We start from the raw sequence: 5,622 nt of genomic DNA, 5'->3' as shown, positions 1-5,622 counted from the left end.
CCGCCACCGCCACCGTCCATGCCCATCCGATCTCCATGCCACGTGCATCAGAACTCCACCCGTGCCGCCAAGCACGCCGCGCCTCCGTGGATCGAGGGAGAGCCCCCCCCCCCCTACGGATCCAGCGCCCTCGCCATAGATCCGGGAGGAGGAGGAACAACCCTCTGCCACCGCCGGCCAACGCACGGCCTTAGCCCGGTGCCAACCGCAGGCGGCAACGGAGGGGAAGGAGGGAGGTCGAGGGGGTCGCTGGCGGCTGGGTTGTCGCCTCTCGCGTTGCCCGTGAGGGGGGCCGACACGAGAGGGTCGAGAGCACTCAATGGAACTATGGATATAGAAAACCAAAATAATGATCTTTGTTAAGGAAAAGCGATTATTCTTGTGTGCTATCACTGATATTTTCTTTCTTGAATTTGTACTTACAAATTTTACTAATTTTTGTTCACCCAGTTTGAAAAGGTTCCGGCGCGGCGTACAACCAGTTCATATTGACTTCGATGCACGGGTTGACATACCAGCCCAAGATGCGTCTATTAAAGCTATGACCAGTGATGTTTTTTCATATAGATTGATACTACTAGGTTTAGCATTGAATATGCCTATATATCTATAATATATGATATGCCATTGTTTTTTTATGAGGATTTCACCATGTATCAAGCAGGTGGAGCCACTCCAGCAGCCACCACGGAGGCAATCACAGGAGGCATGGCTACTCCAGCATTACAAGCGCCGCTACTCCCATAGTGCAGCACCACCAGCGCGTCGACCACTGGCCTGGGCGTGCGCAGAAACTCTGGCTACCAGGTGACCCATATTACAGGGAAACTGCAACCCAGCCCTGTCCGGTGTGCACCAAGGGATAATGATGCTACCTCTGACTGAATGCTCAGAATGTGGAGGTGAAAGGTTGATATTCAGTGAAATGCCCAAGGAAAGACAAGGACAAGAAGGTTGTTCGGAATGGGATGCTTGGCTGCTGAATCTAAGTTGGAGTAGATCATATGGTTCCCCTGTTCACGTAACTTGTTCCCCTGTTCTTTAATATTCATAGCCAAGTAGTATACCATATGGTTTTCCTGATGCTTGGTTGCTGAATCTAGTATGCTTGGACAGGTCAAAGGCTGGCGTTTCTTCATGTGGTTGGATAGGTACTTGGACATGATCACGGAAGTTTGGATGTTAAATGTGCTCATCATCAGCAATGCGGCTGATCCTAGAGAAATGTGGTGACACATAGATGCATTTGACAGGCAACTCACCATTTGACAGGCAGTATATCCACCTTCTCAGATCCACCTAGCAATGGTGCATTTGACAGGCAACTCACCATTCAGTATCCTCCTTGAGACCTTCAATTTAGTACATGTACAACGTACTTCCAAATTGCACATGATCTTGTTCTGTTTAATTCCACCAGCAGAGCTCCTTCAGTGCGTGACCACACATCTCCCCGCTGGCCTCTGGTAGCAGCGCCACCGCCCGCCGGTACAGTTCCACCTCCATACAAAAAGTGTTCTTAAAAGGGAAATGAAAAGAATATATGAAGCTATGTAGCTAGTACTCAGAAACTGCAGCCATACATAAAATGTTTTCAGGAACTCTAAGCTCAGAGCATTGCCCACACATAGACAAGGATGTAAATTAACTTCAGTAATGAGCCCAAAGCATGTGTCCAAAGAAAATATTCACCCTTCCATGTTGGGCACTACATTCAGAGTCCAGTCAGCAGCTTCAGCAGTTTTGGCAAACCTTGCGACTTTTTATACTGAAATTACAAGTAACAATACCAGGTCAATGTACAAAGCATGTATTTTCCTGTTATCCATCCTTCAACACATGAGACTGGCTACATAGCTTCATATATTCTTTATGGAGCCACAATAATCATGCAAATCTTGCAGCCTGATTTCATGAAGGGGCCTGAGCATGAGCGCTGGGAGGCTCCTGTTTGCGAGGGCCTGATATACCTGCTGCATTGTTGGCCGGGCTTTGGGATTGACGTGCAGGCAAACAAAGGCCACCAAGGCAACCAAAATGACCTTCTCCTCGTCAATGGTTGAGGGTTCTGTGATGCGTTGATCCAGGATATCCTTGAATTTCCCTGGCTGCTCTGTTCGGCAGAAGAATGGAAGGAGTAGATCACCTGGGTGCTTTCCAATCACAACTTCCAGCGCAAGCACACCGAAACTGAAAACGTCACACTTCTCTGTCAACATCATAGTAGATGACAATTCTGTAATAAAACAACATCAGTATATATATCAGAACAGAATCCAATTGTCTCTCTTTCGGAATCACATTTTCATATAAAGGATACAAAAATATAATAAGCCCATGTATGTACCTGGGGCTATGTAGCCACATGTCCCTCCAAAGATAGTGCTCCAGCTTGAGTAACCATGCTTCAGTTTCCTCGCCATGCCAAAATCCGAAACATAAGCTTTAAAATCATGGTCTAGAAGAATGTTGCTGCTTTTTATGTCGCGATGTACGATTGGATCTTCGCAATCATGGTGCAAGTAAGAGAGAGCTTGAGCTACATCCCTCACAAGAGTGACTCTCTTGGGCCAATCCAATTCCTTCACTAGCTCTTGGTCATGAAATATGGATGATAAACTTCCCCTCTCGATAAGATCATAGACGAGTAATTTGCACTTGGAGTGGGAACAAAAGCCATACAATTTGACGATGCATCGATGCCTGATTTTTGTCAACACTTCAATCTCAGTGTGGAATGATCCCTCATCGTTATATTCTTCCATTGAGTGGAGGAGCTTCACAGCAAAGGTAGTCCCCCCATGAAGGTCAACTCTGAAGACTGATCCATAGCCTCCAGCACCAATGCAGTATTTCTCATCGAAATTTTCTATTGCGCTGACTATGTCTTCGAATGCGATCTTCCCGTCGAAATTCCATATGGAAAATATATCTCCAGATTTGCTTATGCTACTGTTTCTTACAGATTTTCTTCTCTGACAAACAACCACGATGGTTGCTATTGAGAGGCAAATGAAGGAAAATGGAGCTAAAGCAAGAAGTAGTATGACATGCGGACGTTTACTGGTTTGTTGTTCCCTGTCAACCTCCAGTGCCTTACATGGTGTTAAGTCATACTTCGAATAGTCTGAATATTGTGAATCGCCGCATAAATTGATATTATGGCCAAGTGAAACGACAGTCAAAGATGCAGGAATGGATGTATATGGAACTTTGCCATCCAAAGCGTTATATGATAAATTCAGCCTGAACAGTCGGTAAAGCTTATTAAATGTCACTGGGATGGCACCACTTAAATTGTTTCTACTCAAGTCCAGCTCATATAGGTTGGTGAGATAACCCAATTCTTGTGGTATTTCTCCTGTCAATAAGTTGTCTGATACAAGTAACGATGACAAAAGGTGGCAATGTCCTATCTGAGGTGGAATGCTTCCTAGAAATTGGTTTCTACTTAGATCCAGATGTGTTAGAAGAACAAGAGATCCTAACTCTGGCGGTAATAGGCCATTAAGCTGATTGGACTTAAGTGATAGTGTTGTAAGAGAAATCAGTTTTGACAATGTCGAAGGGATAGAACCATTTATTTGATTGTTCGAAAGATCCAAGAACTCTAAACTTGTTAGATTTCCTATGCTTCCAATGGAACTTGTGACTCGATTGTTGGAAAGATCTAAGTATCTTAAACTCGTTAGATTTCCTACGCTTCCAATGGAACTTGTGATTCGATTGTTGGAAAGATCTAAGTAACTTAAACTCGTTAGATTTCCTATGCTTCCAATGGACCCTTTGGGCACAAAATTATGAGAGAGATCCACAGAGGTTAGTTTAGTATTATTACCTATGGATGGTGGGATAGGTCCATCGAGAAAATTGAAGGATAGATCTAAGACCGCGAGCTTAGAAAGAACGCTAATGCTTGCTGGGATTAGGCCCGAGAGAGAATTGCGACTGAGGTCCAAATTGACAAGATGGGGCAAGTCTGCAAGATGGAGATGCTCATTAAATTCCCTGGTGTTCCTACTGTACAAGGCATGGTAGAAACAAATTGTAGTAAGAGATATGGATGGAGGTTAGTTCAGTACAATTACCTAGGTATGTTGGTATAGATCCGTTCAGGTCATTGCCAGATAAATCCATGTTTTCAAGCTTGGCAAGAGCACCAATGCTTGATGGGATTTTGCTTGAGAGGAGGTTGTTACCAAGGTTCAAATGGACAAGATGGGGCAAATCTGCAAAGTGGAGAGGCTCATCAAGTTCCCCATTCTTCCTATTGTACTAGGCATGATAGAAACAAATTGCAGTGAGAGAGATTGCTGGAGATTAGTTTAGTACAATTACCTAGGGATGTTGGGATAGATCCGTTCAAATCATTATTGGATAGATCCAAGTGAGTGAGCTCCGCAAGAGCACCAATGCTTGATGGGATTGGGCCCAAGAGACTGTTCCGGGTGAGGTTAAGATAGATAAGATGAGGCAAGTCTCAAAGTGGATATTGTCCAACCTGCCTTCAAGGTAACAGCACCCAAGCGAAATGTTGGACACAACTAGGACGGCATCAACCTGGTCATGGCCACGAGACACCACAGTGCTGCAGGTAATACCGGCCCAGTTACAGGGGCTGGACTCCTTTCTCCATGAGACCAAATCGTCACCATTGCTTAGGCTAGATTTCCATTGGAGAAGTGCTTCTGCTTGCCGATCCAGTGATGGATGCGTAGAATTTGAGGCACAAGAAAGCTGTGTCAAGGCAAGGAGGAATAGCAGGAGCTCCAAAGCAAGGAGAAGGCTCATTTTGTGCAGGTCTAGTTCGTAAGTGAAGCTCCAGAGCACACACATTACATGCATGGATATATAGTCCGCTGATGCCGTTGATTGTTCTAAAGATAAAGATAGTGATTGCAAGGCTTGCCGTGTAGCCCATGCTGGGCCAGATTATGGAATTGATTCCACACAGGCATGTACTATCATTGACTAAGGAAGAATCTGAAGTCTGAAGCACCGTGTGTACTGTTCATCAGTGACTGAATGAATAGTCCCGATGTCCTGATGCCGTCGACAGTTCAAAAGAAAGTGATTGAGAGGCTTGCCGTGTAGGCCATGCTCGGCCAGATTCCCCGAAAGACCGCGTGCAAGACCTAGCATTCTTGTCACACCGGCATCACCAGGACCTGATGTGGTGGACGTGTGATTCGGTGGGCCCCGCTGCCTACTAGCACGGACCCACCTGTAAGGCGAGTTGCCAAGTGTGGCCCGGCTATATAGCTAGCTGGAGCGAGTAGGTGTGCGTGTGTGAAAAATTATGTCAAGACTCTGAACCTCTCACCTAATCTGTACCTCCTCCCTTGAAAAGACTTCCCCCTTCTCCAAGTCTTGCCCCCCCCCCCTCCCCCCAAAATTTTCTTTCGCTGCCACTCATATCCTCTCGATCGAGCCGTAACATCCACCATTGCGGGTGCGGTCTTGCTCCGGCGAGATCCACGCAAAATCCCCAGCGGGGTTGGCTTGATTTGGAGCGAGTGCGACGGCGCCGCCCAGCAAACCTTCCGCTCAGACTCGCCACATCATCACCGCCATGACGGAATCCACGGGAGAGCTCAAGACCATGTTGCAGGCGCTCATGAA

The 5,622-nt window shown here is 46.1% G+C and overlaps 1 pseudogene; it reads right to left on the bottom strand.

Moving 5' to 3' along the window:
• Positions 1 to 1,859: 1,859 nt before the first annotated feature.
• On the bottom strand, positions 1,860 to 4,799 carry LOC123157384 (probable leucine-rich repeat receptor-like protein kinase At1g35710; annotated as a pseudogene).
• Positions 4,800 to 5,622: the final 823 nt, after the last annotated feature.

This window comes from Triticum aestivum, chromosome 1D, assembly GCF_018294505.1.
Source record: "Triticum aestivum cultivar Chinese Spring chromosome 1D, IWGSC CS RefSeq v2.1, whole genome shotgun sequence".
In the NCBI taxonomy this organism is placed as follows: domain Eukaryota; kingdom Viridiplantae; phylum Streptophyta; class Magnoliopsida; order Poales; family Poaceae; genus Triticum; species Triticum aestivum.
Note: the sequence above shows the minus strand (reverse complement) of the source record. Positions and strands in the feature narration are given on the sequence as shown.